At 42.6% G+C, this 14,973-nt stretch overlaps 5 non-coding genes across 5 annotated transcripts; all 5 read left to right on the top strand.

Moving 5' to 3' along the window:
- Window positions 1–2,239: 2,239 nt before the first annotated feature.
- On the top strand, window positions 2,240–2,311 carry Trnaw-cca (transfer RNA tryptophan (anticodon CCA)). The gene has a single exon. It is a non-coding gene; the product is annotated as a tRNA-Trp (tRNA).
- Window positions 2,312–12,969: 10,658 nt separating this feature from the next.
- Trnag-gcc (transfer RNA glycine (anticodon GCC)) lies at window positions 12,970–13,040 on the top strand. Its single transcript has one exon. It is a non-coding gene; the product is annotated as a tRNA-Gly (tRNA).
- Window positions 13,041–13,460: 420 nt separating this feature from the next.
- Window positions 13,461–13,532, top strand: Trnam-cau (transfer RNA methionine (anticodon CAU)). The gene has a single exon. It is a non-coding gene; the product is annotated as a tRNA-Met (tRNA).
- A 370-nt stretch (window positions 13,533–13,902) lies between these two features.
- On the top strand, window positions 13,903–13,984 carry Trnas-uga (transfer RNA serine (anticodon UGA)). The gene has a single exon. It is a non-coding gene; the product is annotated as a tRNA-Ser (tRNA).
- An 800-nt stretch (window positions 13,985–14,784) lies between these two features.
- On the top strand, window positions 14,785–14,856 carry Trnaq-uug (transfer RNA glutamine (anticodon UUG)). Its single transcript has one exon. It is a non-coding gene; the product is annotated as a tRNA-Gln (tRNA).
- Window positions 14,857–14,973: the final 117 nt, after the last annotated feature.

Raw genomic sequence — 14,973 nt, 5'->3', positions numbered from 1 at the left:
AAAGGAGGGGAGCCACTGCTGTACACACAGAAGTTTCCAGGTCAGGAATTTACCTTGTGCACTCCACAGACCCACCCAAATAGATCTGAGACATCAATTGAAAAAGTATAAAAAGACATTCATGAACAGAGACCAGAAGTTTTATAATCTGGACGGTCGATGGAGGAGCAACAGGACCTGTTAGGCCCAATAAGACTCGACTTCAAGCTAAGATGAAGGTGAAGGCAATCGGGCTGGTACCATCTGCCACTTCTGTTCCCACCGTGTAGTTCCACACTCATAAGGTGTCCCCCACCTCGCTCGGCTGAGGTGACCTGCGGGTGCTCTACTGTGCCCTACAGATTCCTCAGATTCATGTGTCCAAACCTAGATCTTCCGAATGTCACTGTACTAGAAGACGATGTCTTTAAAGAGGTGAAAAGTCAAAACGTGACTGTCATTCTTACATTCTTACAAGAAGAGAGTGTTAGAACACTGGTCCACAAAAGAAGACCACATAGAGAAGATCATTCATTGCCTGCAAGCCAAGGGAAAGAATCCTTAAGGAGAATGTGGTGTGTGTGTGTGTGTGTGTATACATACACACATATATAGTATATATTCAGTATATACTGTGTGTATATCAATATACATTATATATAGTATATATACATTATATAATATATCAATCAGTATAGTTTTTAAAAATTAAAAAAACAAACAAAAAGAAATTCCTGTGTTTAAATTCAGCACCCTGCAGCATTCATCCTGGCAGCCCTATATGACGACTACTTTGTCTTTCCCCATCCTAGAAGGTCAGAAGTTGTGTCTCTCTCCGTCTTCCCCCCTTCCTTCTGCCCCTCACAGAGTGTCACACTGTAGATTGGAATATCCTGGAACTCACTATGTAGCCCAGATCAACCTCACACTGAAGGCTTTTCTTCATTAGAATGCGATTCTAGCCTGGTTTTGCCTGGTACTCCTTTTAAGAGTTCAATTCAACTTGCAGAGAGAGAAGACCAAGTCTCAATCTGACTTGATGGATAGAGTTTGAAAATACTAATGGTCTGAGGAGCAAGAAAAAGTGATTGGGTCTATGTCAGCTGCTATCCTGTCTCATCCGACAGAGCTGCCTAGAGTCAACTGGAAGCGACTAAGCAGGTGGCTCTGGAAGGCTTATTTGAGAAGGAACAAAAGGTTTCCTCAGATTTTCCCCGCTTTTCGGGAATCTTTGTCAGGAGGGCACAGACCTCGAATCCCAACAGTCTGGAGCTGCGGGCAAGAGGATTAGGAGTTTTTAGGTCATTTTCAGGTACTTTGTAAGCTTGAGGCAAAGCTGGACCACCCAAAAGCCTTCCCTAAAACAAACAAATGGAAAACCGAGAAAGAAATAAAGAAATCAAAGAATACACAACATAAAGCAATGGGCTGGGGCAGGGGGAGCTCCCAAACTCTTCCCTCCATCTCACCTGGACATTTGATCAAAACACACTTTTGATCATCTTCGGATTCTACAGCAGGAAGATGCCCCTTTTCTCAATCTTCAGCTGTAATGTATGCAATTCCAGCATTTGCCACACCAAGGCAGGAAGAGGGCTGCAAATTCGACGCAAGACCCTGTCTCAAAATAATGGGCTCTTGGGCACTCAAACTCAAGTTTTGCTTAGAAGTACAATCCATTAGAAAACCTAGAACCCCTTCCCCTCCCCTGCCCCTGGTAACAACAGCAGTAATAGATCCACGGTTCCGCTGACTCTGGGGTAACAGCTGAGGCCCACAGAATCCAGGATTATCTTTTTTGTGTCATTGCTGTGAACTGAGCGACCAGTGTGGGCATTACGACTGCCAGGAGGCTGGTGAAGCATGGCCTTCAGCAAGGCTTTCGGGCCAATAGTGGCCCTCCAGGCAGAAAAGGGTCGGTGCACTCGCAGGCCAGTTATGTGGCTCACTGCAAAGCTAAAACTCTGCTCTAGGAGTAGAAGAGATGTTTCTTGGTCCTGTTTGCTTGGAATCTAAACTACATTCATTTATTGTTTTTCTGAAAATGAGACAAAATTAGGAAACGAGAAGACTGTATGAAAGTAGCAGGAGTGTTTAGAAGTTAAGGTTAAATAGGCAGAATTCCTTACTCTGTCACACAAGGCCTTAATAACGCTATACATTTTGAGAACATAAAGGATCAAACTTTGAAACTTATTTTAGCACGGGTAGAAAGGTTATTCAGGATACTTAAAATAGCCTGAAAAAAGGCTGCGGCTGTGACCTCGTGGCGCAACGGTAGCGCGTCTGACTCCAGATCAGAAGGTTGCGTGTTCAAATCACGTCGGGGTCAAGCCTTTTGGTCAAGGTCACATAACATGTATATTTAATTAGCTCCTTGTTTTGAGGGCTATATAGGCAAAAAGCACTGCTTTCAGTGAAGTTTCTGTTCTGTCTTGCTGTTGGGTGGTTGCTGACATTGAAAGGTGGGGGGCGAGTTCCACCTTTTGCGACTCTTTTACAAGAAGGTTTGGAGAGAACACAACAAGAATAACACTAAATGGAGTGGTTTGCAAGATCAGAATGACAACCGAACTGGGTTACCTGGTAAGGCCTAGGAGCCGGCTGCAGCATCAATCAGGAGCGGGGACCAAAAAGCCTGCAAGGAAAGGAAAATCCTCTGTGCTGTTTCGTCTTATCTCAACTTGACAATAAGCTAAGTGTGATCTGAAAGGAGGAAACCTCAACTGAAAAAAATGTCTCTATAAGATTAGGCTTGTAGGCAAGGGTGAAGGGGATTTTCTTTTTCTTTCTTTCTTTTTGTTTTTTGTTTTTTCGAGACAGGGTTTCTATGTGTAGCCCTGGCTGTCCTGGAACTCTGTAGACCAGGCTGGCTTCGAACTCAGAAATCCGCCTGCCTCTGCCTCCGAATGCTGGGATCAAAGGCGTGCGCCACTACTGCCCGGCCATAGGGCATTTTCTTGTTAGTGATTGATGGGGGAGGGGCCAGCCTATTGTAGGAGGTGCCAAGCCAGTAAGCATCATCCTTCATGTGGTCTGTATCAAGTTCTGACTGCAGGTTCTTGCCCTGTTTGAGTTCCTCGCCTGACTTCCTTTAATGGTGGACTTACAGGGGGGAAGTGTAAACCCTTTCCTCCCCAACTTGCTTTTTAGGCATAGTGTTTCATTGCAGGGATAGAAATCCTAACTAGGAACGATCCTGAAGGCCCCAGGAAGCTCATCAGGCTGTTGTCCCCAGCGTGCTTCAACCCATGACTTTGGTACATACACTAGCAACGCCGGACTTTTCCGGTTACCTCACCTCCTACATGGATCTCCTATCTGTGGCACGGCTTTGAGCGTGGTGATTATTGAAAATCGGGCACCCTGGTCGAGCTGGTTAGCCCTTGCCTTCAAGAACGACGCTCCCTAGGAACATCTAGTGCAGAATGAACTTCCTACTCACTACCCTTCCCACCAGGAGGTGCGGACTTTGGTTTGCTGGGCCCTGGGCTATTGGACTCAACCTCTACTCCTGTTAATGCCACCAAACGAGAGAGTAAAGATCGTTACCCAAACTCTTTGGTTAAGTTAAGCAAACTTTTTTTTTTTTTTTTTTTCTGTCGGACAGGGCTAAAGCAGGGATTGAAAACAAAATCATTGAAAGAAACTTGGTTATGTACAAACTTGGCTGAACTTTTAAAAATTATGTGGTAGAACAGCTTATGTTATCAGGGTATATTCAAGGACTGAGTCAAACTCCATAGGGTGAAACAGATGAAAGTACAGTCAACTTGATTTTTGCAGCAAACAGAAGTGAACTTGTCTGACCTTGTGACAAAATGTCTTCCATCTTGAGATGGAGTCAGGCTGGTTCATCACCCATCGTCCGTCCCTCTGTGGGTGAATTCTGTCTCCAGTGATCGACGGTATCACTTCGGTTGAGACTGTTAGGTTGTTAGGCTCATTTGCTGTAAACTGTTTTCCCCTTTGTGTGTGTGTGTGAACAAGGAAGTACACGTTTATAAAATAAACCTGACTGCCTGTCTGTGATGTGTAAGTCATAAAGATACAGACGTGAAGCTAGTCACCTCTACCCAGTTTTTCTTGTGCTCAATGAAATCTGTATCTTTATTAGGCTTGCTTAAATTAAGATTGATTTACCAGACAAGTTGTGACTGTGCACCTTGTGGGGCCACTGTGGTGTTTTAATGTTGTGCTCGTATTACACTATTTGAGATAGTCTGTCTGTGTAGCTGAGGCTGGTCTTAAACCTCTTATCCCCCTGCCTCCATTTCTAGAGTTTACAGACATGCACTTGACTTCCAATTATCTTTTATTTTTCAATGTAAATCTTATCCTGGCAGCCACCTGTGCCTATTAACCCTTGTGTTCCTGGCCTCTCGGGTCCTGAAGTCTATTTTGCTTTTTCTCTCCACAGGACTTTTGTGTCTGATTTTTCTGAGAATGTTTTCTGAAAAGGTATTCTCTGTCCTTTGCTGCTTGACTTAGACATTTATTTTTCGGTTTGCAACCAAAACAAATGAATCCCTCCAAAGCAGCCTTTCTTCTGACTCTAGTCAGGCCTTCACTTCCTGAACGGTCTCCACCACAAAGTCCTGAAAAATCAGTATGTATGAATCTGTAAGCCCAGAGCCTAGCAAAACATATGATAAGTGAAAGGGCATAACTTTCTAGGTATGATGAAGGGGGAAGTTTATTGTAGATAAAAGGGAGGCATAGCCAGAGGCAGACATATTTGGGAGAGTCCTTAGTGGTCATGACCCTGAGTGATGTGGGAGAGGGGGAGGGGAAGGGAGACAGGGGTACCACGTACAGCAGCCAGGAGGCCAAAGGTACAAGAGGGACAAATAACCAAAAAATCTGGATTATACACAGAAGAGCCTCGAAGGGGGGGAGGGAAGGGCAACTCAGACCCTGGGCTGGAGAGTTCAGGGTGAAGGGCAGGGTATGGCAGCCATACACTGTAACAGGTAGGGACTTGGGGATGCTGAGAAGACCAGGGGGCCAGGACTGATTTGGTATGTTAAATAGATAACTCAGCTGCTTGTGTCAGTTTTGAAACTTAACTGCATACAGAGGTACTTAATTTTGGAAGAACTATGGAAAGAGACAGAAGATATATATCACAAAATACTACTAAAGAGTTTTGTCAATAGCCTGAAGAACTCTCTTGATTTTCTCCTTTCTCTTTTCTCTTCTCTTCTCTTCTCTTCTCTTCTCTTCTCTTCTCTTCTCTTCTCTTCTCTTCTCTTCTCTTCTCTTCTCTTCTCTTCTCTTCTCTTCTCCTCTCCTCTCCTCTCCTCTCCTCTCCTTCCTTCCTTCCTTTCTTTCTTTCTTTCTTTCTTTCTTTCTTTCTTTCTTTCTTTCTTTCTTTCTTTCTTTCTTCTTCTTCTTCTTCTTCTTCTTCTTCTTCTTCTTCTTCTTCTTCTTCTTCTTCTTCTTCTTCTTCTTCCTTTTCTCTCTCCCTCTCCCTCTCCCTCTCCCTCTCCCTCTCCCTCTCCCTCTCCCTCTCCCTCTCCCTCTCCCTCTCCCTCTCCCTCTCCCTCTCCCTCTCCCTCTCCCTCTCCCTCTCCCTCTCCCTCTCCCTCTCCCTCTCCCTCTCCCTCTCCCTCTCCCTCTTCTTCAGTTTTTCAAGAGAACAGGGTTTTTCTATGTGACAGTCCTGACTGTCTGGAACTCACTCTTATAGATCAAGCTGGTTCCAAACTCAAACTCACAGAGATGTGCCTGTCTCTGCCTCTGTCTCCCAAGTGCTGGGATTAAAGGCCTGAACCGTAACTGCCCTGCTGGTGTGTTTGCCAGCATATCCTAAATTATACATAATAAGTGGGTTTCCCTGTGGTGTTATTTTACATTATAGGATGTATTTTGATCATATTCATCCCTTATCACTCTCACTTGACATCACCCTGACTCCTGTCCCCCCCCCGCCCCCCTCCTCCACTTCCTTCCTCCCAGTTGGACCCCTTCTATCTTCATGTTTGTGTCTGTGTGTTCCAGTTTCATCAAGGGTGCTTATAGGAACACGACTAAGGGTTCCTTAAAGTAGGATAGGCATTTTACTGTGGCTTTGGAACTCATAACTTCCACACAACCATTAATTGCCTATAGATCCTCAGGGCAGGGGAGAGCCCTATGAGCCCCTCCCACCTCCTTAACAGGACCAATCAAAGGAAAGTGATCACAGCAGCTGAGAGTTCAAAAGTGCAACTAAAAGCTTTATCCTGCCTGGAAGACAGCAGTCCTTTCTTTTTTCTCTCTCCTCTGAGATATTCCCTGAATCTTGTATTGGGTGATAACAGATTTCCAAATTTTTAAGGGAGCATTCAGTAGTCCCTTCCTTTCAGCATCTTGGCCAGTTATAAATCTCTGCAGTTACCACTTCTGGTTTCAGAAAGCAGCTTCTCTGACTGTCCTAATCTATGGTTGTAAATGCAGACAATTGTTAGAAGGTAATTTAACCAGTATATCCATTAACACAACAAGGACAGTTGCTTTCTTACCATGGCCTATGACCTCCCAAGTCTGGAGATTTCTCTTCTCTGGAGTAGGACTCAAATTCAACTGGTTATTCCAGTTAACAGAACTGTCACTGCCACACCAGTAGGCATGCCTTGCCTGGCTGCTGGAGGGTAGCATGCCATTTCATAACCGAGTATGATTGTTGATGAATTCCCTTACCACCACCACAAACACCAATCTGCATAGAACCATTCATAGTTATGAGGACTATTCAGCAAGAAGGAAGATCCTAGCTTGGTTTTAGCTTCATTTTCCCATGTCTACTCACGAGGGTATGTGATGTCTTCAATGGAGGGTTACCTTCTAGTTCCGGTGGGCAACCGGGGACAATGGTAATGACCAATATTGTTTCTAAGGCCCGAGGGGGCCTTCCTAGGCAACAATTCATAGAGAAGTAGCCCATCCCTCTTTGGGTTTTCACTTCATAGCTAGTGGCTTCTAGGAAAGTCTTTATCCATTAACAAATCTGTTAGAACTTTCTTTCTTTCTTTCTTTCTTTCTTTCTTTCTTTCTTTCTTTCTTTTTTTCTTTCTGTTTGTTCATTTATTTATTTTGGATTACATTTAATTACTGTGTGCAGATGTGTGTGAAGATCAGAGGACAACTTACCAGAATTGGTTCTCTCCTTTCACTGTGTGGATCCTGAGACAAGGTCTCACTACGTAGGCTTGGCTGGGCTGGAACTTGTTATATAGAATAAGCTGCCCATTGAACGAACTCACAGTGCTGAGATGAAAGGCCTGTATCACTCTATCCACAATTGTGGCTTTCTTACACACACAAAATGAGCTTGTGTTTTATTCCATTCAATATCTAGTGACCAAATGTATAAGCTATCGCTACCACTTAGAAGGAGAACTAATGTGTACACACAGATGCACAAGCAAACACACACACACTCACACATACCCACACACCAAGACATAAGTGGGATTGTAGAGAAGAGAAAATGTCTTGTGTACTGTATCAATGCAGCACCTGTCAATGAAATGACAGGTCAGTAAGCTTAAGCAGGAAATAGAGGGTGGGGCATCCAGTAGGGAGATAGACTTCTGGGACAGGGCAAAAGAGGGAGACTGGCCCAGGAATATGGAGGAGGTCAGAAGTATGGGAGCTGAGCAGAGGTAATCAGCCACATGGCAGAACATAGATTAGAAAGACCCTAGGGTGTGGTGGTACATGAAGCAGAGGCAGGCAAATCTGAGATCTTGACCAGCTTAATCTGTCTATGTATGAGTTCCAGGGCAGACATGGCTACACAGCAAAACCCTGCTTCAAAACAAAACATCAAAAAACCAAGTAAACAAAACCAAAAATGAACTTGAAAGATGTGTGAAGTTGTTGTTTTCCAGGTGCCACCATACATCAATTAAATTTCACAGCATGTTCCACAATAACTATCCATTCTACCTAGTACTAACCGCATACACCTCTTGGTACGAGATTAAACAATATTTTGTTTGTTTTTATGATTTATCACCTATATTTTCCTGATATGTATAATAATATTTTTTTCTTGAAAAGTGAAAAATATATTTTGTTTTGTTTTTAAAGGCCCAGTAACCCAGCAATCCAGCAATAGCAAACACAATAGCAAACACAAAAACAGCAAGTAGAGCAGCAGAGGGTGCAGCAGCCACCACAGGCCCTCTCAGGGGCTCTCAAGTTTATACCCTCTCCAGATTTTCCAGAATTAAACTGTCTGCAGCAGGCAAAAATGTGTCCCTCCCCCCCCCCCCCCCCCGCCCAATATAGCATGGGGCAATCATAGTTAGTGGCTGTGGATAAACTGAAGCAGTCCTGTATCCCACACTTGGGATTAAAATGCAAACATGCATATAACATAACATATAAATAAACCAAAATTCTCACTACACAAGGTTCCCACTGTGGAGAAAATATCAGGTCAGTGTCAAAAAGAGCAAGTATTAACTGGTGATTACAATAAACTATGGTCTTTACAAGAACAAGCCCATACTTGACCCAGGTAAAGAGCAAGCTGTAAGAGTGATGGCAGCCTCTGGCTCACAGGTCAGAGTGCAGGGGTCAGAGTGCAGGGGTCAAAGTGCAGGGGTTCAAGGAATTTTCCACCAAAAATTTCCCTAGAGGTGATTGATTTAAGGACAAGGAGGTGGGTGGGAACGCTGAAGGAACTGAATACTGATTACGTTCTAGAGAAAGGGTTGTATATAGAGAATGATATGACATTAAAAAAAAACCTGGTTTCTTTAACTTAACAAAGTGACAGAGAGAACTCCAGTTGTTGCTGTTGTATTTTGAAGCACGATGCAAAAGAGCACCCAAGGATTAACAAGTAACAAACAAACAAACAAATATACAAAGACAAACAAACAAAAGCTTGGCCACTTCATTACGCTTCATTGTAGCTTGAATGGAATTTCCGTCCACCATGTGTGTTCCTTTCCTCTGATGTTAGGGTGCAACTGTTCTGAATATTTGTTAAAAATGGCAGGACACCGGTCCCGAGAGATGGCCTAGCAGTTAAGAGTGACTGTTGCTCAGGTCTAGCTTCAGGAGATTAGAGTTCAGTTTTCCAACACCGTTATCAGTCTGTTCAAAACTGCCTGTTATTCCAATTCCACAGCATCTTTGACATACTTCTAACCATTTTGTGCTGAGGCCAGTGTGGTCTTGTGGGGACAGAGTGACATGGTTCCTCCTCCTGGGACATGCCCCTGGCATTAGCCTCCACCAGTGTGGATTGTTGCTGTGGGTGTAGGGCTTGTTTGTATAATAATGTGCATATTCCACATTCCTCTGAGCAATGTCCTTCCAGTTAACGTTAATGACTCCAAGATAATCAGAGAGCATGAGGCAAAGGTGTGGCTGTGTCCTTTGGCAAATGGCAAATGCTGGGTCCTTCAGGACAGCCCTTAGAGTTGTGGAAAAGAACTCTAAACACATGAGTTTGAAAATATATAAGAATGTCTCAATTCTGCAAACTGTAAGGATGCAATATGAATTATACAAAGGCAGGTGGATTCCTGAGTTCAAGGTCAGCCTTGGACAGAGTGAGCTTCCTAGGTATGGTTAGAAATGATAATTTCAGTACAAAGTTCCACCCAACTAGTTTATTGTTTGTGCTTAACAAAAGCAGACAGATCTCTGAATTCTTTTGCAACGTTAAGAAAAATGCATGCTTGCTGTCACCTAAGAATCAAAGGGCTGGGGTCAAGGGATGCTGTTTCATAAGACAAAAGGAAACCTGGAGTAAATGACTGGATTAATATATAAAATAAAACACCGGACCTGTGTTCTGCAGGAGATGAACTATCTACAGAATTTTTTTAGATAAAAAGAGAGAATTGCTTGTAGAACTCTCTCTCTCTCTCTCTCTCTCTTTCTCTCTCTCTCTCTCTCTCTCTCTCTCACACACACACACACACACACGACATGAACAGAGAGATCTCTTAGAATAGCAAGCAGAACACAAGTCTTCGGCTTGGATCTATGATTCGACTTTGAGCCTTTCTTTTCGACGCTCCCAGACACCCCGTCTCTCAGAACCCCTCTCCATGCTGAGGCTGGGTAAACACATATACGCACACAAATAAATACTTTGTTTATACATATACACAAATAACTAACCTTTTTAAAAATGGCGGGACAGATTTTATTCGAGTGACTGCAGTGAAGAAAGAGACTGCAATAAACAGCCGAACTCAACTCTCTGTCCTGAGGTTTAGCAAGGGCAGTTAAGGCTTATGGACGGTTGCTGGGCGAGGCTGGGGGAGGAGCCTCATAGGGAGGACCCTCACTAGCTGGTACGGCATAGTTTGGCAGGATTCTTACTAAACTGGGCTAGACAGAGCATGCTTGAGGCCTCCATAACAAGAGTGTCCAAGGAAGCCGCACTGACATGTGGTCAGAGAGGAAATGCTTGTGGGTACTGGGCTTCGGGAAGGCCATCTCACCAACCCATTCTGGAGAACAATGACCAGAGGATTAAGGGGACATGACCCATGATTATAAAGATTCTAGACTTTGGGATGGGGAGGCAAAGCTGAGCTATAGTTTCATGTAGCCCAGGTTGGCCTAAGCTTGCCTGTGTAGTGAAGGATGAATTTGAACCTCAGACCTCGGATCTTCTTGTTCTCAAGATTCTAGTTTTATATATTCCCCTACAAACTAAGAAATGATATATATTTTTAAAATTTTATTTTGTTTCTTGCTTTTTTTTTTTTTTGGTTTTTCGAGACAGGGTTTCTCTGTGTAGCCCTGGCTGTCCTGGCACTCACTTTGTAGACCAGGCTGGCCTCGAACTCAGAAATCCGCCTGCCTCTGCTTCTGTTTCTTGCTTTTTCAAGACTCAGTTTCCTCGTGTAGTCCTGAGTGCTCTGGACCTCACTCTACAGATCAGTTTGGCTTTGAACTCAAAGATCTGCCTACTTCTGGGATTAAAGGCATGCACTCCCATTGCCCAGAGACATTTTGACTTTTTAACACCAGAAAACTGAGTCCACGAGAGTGAGAATCTTTCCCTAGAGCCTAGGGACTTCAGGTAACAATGTTACTGATTTGGCTCTGCCAATGGAGTTGAGGTCCTAGCAAAGGAGTTTATGTTCATGTTTAGAGGCCGACTGCTTCTGTCCGTGTCATTTTTATTTTATCTCATATGAAGACCAGGCTGGCCTCGAACTCAGAAATCCGCCTGTCTCTGCCTCCCAAGTGCTGGGATTACAGGCATGTGCACTCATTTTTGAGTTCAGCATTACTGTCTTCTTTTCTGTTCTGACTCCAGTATGACTTCTAGTGACCACATCTGACAAGGATATTTAACCATATTTAATGACTCTAATATTTGAAATGTTAGATTCTGCCTAATGTATTTCTATAGGGTATTGACTCAAAGATTAAAAAAATTCAGACTAGTCAGGCATGGTGGCACACTTTTTATCCACTCCTTAGGAGGCAGAGGCAGCCCCATTTCTGTGAGTTCCAGGCCAGATGGAGCTATGCAGTGAGACTTTGTTTAAAAAAAAAACAAAACCAACCAAACAACGACCCCAAACAAGCAAGCAAACAAACAAGATCCTGCCAGGTAGCAGTCATTAACCCTGGGGAGAATCTGAGGCAAGGGTCTGTTATGTGATGTGTAGTTTAGGCCAGGTTTGAACCTTGATAACTGAGGATGACCTTGAACCTGTTGCTGTTTTACAGCCCATGTGATGGACTACAGGGTTGTCCCATCACATCCAGCTACAAGTACTTTAACGCCATTGTAGCTAAAGGATTGTCTATCTACCATTTTTCTCATAAATTTAATTTTTTACTCTCCTTATTAACATGAGTTTATCTCCCACAGGTTCATTCTAGCATTCCATTCTCCAGATACTTGCTCAGGAACCAAGATGTTGCAAGTGTTTGTTTATTCCGGGACTCGAGTGAAATACCCATCGGAAGTTTCAGTAGAAAACCCCGAATGATTGCTTATTGGCTTGCACGCAGACTTTTGGGGTGGTTATAAAATATTTTGTACTATGTGTTCAGTAACAGGCTTCTACCCAAGACTCAAAAGCATGATTTTGGAAAAGAAAATTTTCAGCTTATGGATGCCTTCCGATGACCAAAGTAGTCGACATCCTTCGCCCTCGTGAGAGATCCTCCATCCAGGTAAACCGTCCTTAATATCTGACCCATATAATCTTTGGGTTTTCTTTGCCTTGCTTGCCTGGCCTTCTCTTGCCAGGCTAGATAGGCTCTCACTATGTACTTCTGGCCAGTCTGGAACTGCTATGTAGACCGGGGGTGGGATGGGGTTGTGTGGCGGGCTTTTTAGTCTGGGGTGGGTCTGGGATGACATTGACAGAGATCTGTCTGCCTCTGTAGTTTCCGTGCTGGAATAGCAGATATAAGCCACCACACCTAGGTTGTTTCTAAAAGTTTTCATTTTTACTTTTTTTTCTTTAAAAAATTTTTATTTTTAAGTCTTTTTAAATGAGCACCATTTAAACTTTCCTTTGTAAACCAGCTCTTTATTCCAATTTTTAGAAATAAGTAATTAAGAACAAAGTTAGGTAACTCGATCAAAATTTGAGATAATTCTCATACTCTTCAGATCTGTATACCAAATTTAGAACTTAGAGAAATTTGGTCCAGGAAACTGAAACGTTTTCTGCTGTTTCGTTTTCTTGTTTTTTCTTTCTTTTGTTCCCTACTCCACAGCAGTCAATCATAGCTACCAAAAACACCTTGGAAGACACCATACTTCTCTGTTCTGAAGAACGAATAAGATAGACAAGAGGGACCATATTGCGGGCTTTCATTTCATTTCTTTCAGTGAAATAAAAACTCTATTTTTGTTTGAGATAATCTTTATTTTCTAATCATCTTTTAAAAATTGTTGCGTAGTCATTTTCTGGGCATTGGCTTTTTCCCCTTACAAACTAACCAGATACAAGGATACCTTTGTAAGGAGAAAGAAAAGAGCTAGTGCCGTAGAAAGCATTGGTGGTTCAGTGGTAGAATTCTCGCCTGCCACGCGGGAGGCCCGGGTTCGATTCCCGGCCAATGCACTCTCAACTTTTTAAATATTTCTTTTATGAAACCACCAAAACGAAACAAACAAACAAACAAAAACAAAAGTTAAAACAAAACAAAAACCCAATCACAAACAAACAAAAAGTGAAACTGAAAAATATTTGGATCCAAAACGAGGGGTTTTGCAAGTTCAAAGCTTTTACAAGATTGGTATTAAAAGTTCTGACATTAGGTGTGCCTTTTGCCCTGTAACCCGAAACAATTCATGCTGTGCTCCCGAGCTCCAGCTCAGCTTGACCGATTTTCAGCAGGAAAAATTCTAAGTCGGTGAATTCGTTATTGGCTTTCACATTAGTGTAAAGGTTTCAAGTTACTTTTTGTATAATGCTGAATAGGCAGGAACTGAACAGCTTTATCTTTAGTTAAGATTTCCAAAATACCTAAAGTTGCTTGTCAGCAGAGTGGCGCAGCGGAAGCGTGCTGGGCCCATAACCCAGAGGTCGATGGATCGAAACCATCCTCTGCTAACCGTTCTTTTGGACAGGTTTCAAGGAAAACTTTCAATTAGCAATATCAGCGTTTATAGTACCGGACTTTTCGTATAAGAACCACAAGGTGAAATTTACTAATAAATATTTATGTATTCAGTAAAGGTCCTGAGACTGTCATTCAGGTTCCTACATTTGCGATCACTTCGTCATGAATCTCTGTCTGTCCAGAGGATGTTCATATCAGCCAGCTGTTGGGCTATAATTCCTGCTTCCAGTCTTCAATCGCATTGCTTTTAGTACGACGGTAAGTAGTCTAGATCTGTAATTACATTACAGAAATATTGTTTGAAAAATATTTAGGGAATTACTTCTCATGGGAATATATCCTGTCACTACATGTGCTCCTGTAGTCGTGGCCGAGTGGTTAAGGCGATGGACTTGAAATCCATTGGGGTCTCCCCGCGCAGGTTCGAATCCTGCCGACTACGTGTAAGTATTTTCTTGACATGTAGAAACTTGTCCCTACCATCAGCGTAAACATTGAAACACTCCGCTTTCTTTGGCTGAGAACAGAATTTTATTTCAATTCCATTTTCTTCTGTTGAATCTAGCAAGATGTAAGATCATGCCGGTATGACATTGAAGTATGTTTCTTGTCTGAACCCCAAAACCTCGCCTGTACATGCGTGTCTACTCCAGAGTGTATTTAACATTTTGAAATAAATACTTCAAACAAATTTTCGTTTGACCTGCCTGTAGATTGTTTCGGAAGACGAATTTCTGAGTCAAAATAGCAGACAAATTTTAAAACTGTTTTTTGGCTAAGTTTAATTTTAAAAATAATAATACTATTGCTATGTAAAATACCCAGACTTTCTGAGGCGTACAGAGATTGCTGTCGTAGAGTAAAAGTAACAAAATAAAATATATTATTAGCATTATGTGAGCAATCGATTCATTGTGACATGCGGATAAGGACAAAGAAAGAATATAGTTAAATAGGTAAAGCAATTTATTTTGTATCCTAAAGTACTAGTAAATTCTTCGAATTTTATACTTAGCTCCTTTTTTCCAAGAGATTTCTAGGTGTTGACACTTTTTTCTGTAAATTCCGGTGGAGCAAATGTTGATAACTTGGTTTGGCAAACACTCAATTCTCATTTTGCAAGGAGCAGCTAGCTTCAACTATTTTCTAGTAGTGCAGCAATTTTACAAATCCAGATTGCAGAAATGTGCATCAGTCTTCTGACTCTTGGTCTAATATCTACCAAGGACATTCTCTAGCGTAGGCCCCATGGTGTAATGGTTAGCACTCTGGACTTTGAATCCAGCGATCCGAGTTCAAATCTCGGTGGGACCTCGTGACTTTTTTGGCGCACCTCCCTCAGAATTTATCAGTGCATCTATAGCAAGTTCAGAAGTTAGATAGCAACCTCAGGAAGTTACATGGCATCTGAACATTTTCTCAGCTCATCTA

The sequence above is a fragment of the Mus caroli genome, unplaced genomic scaffold, assembly GCF_978045245.1.
Source record: "Mus caroli unplaced genomic scaffold, Mus_caroli_1 scaffold_15, whole genome shotgun sequence".
NCBI classification, from domain to species: Eukaryota; Metazoa; Chordata; class Mammalia; order Rodentia; family Muridae; genus Mus; species Mus caroli.
This window is presented reverse-complemented; position numbering and strand designations above follow the sequence as displayed.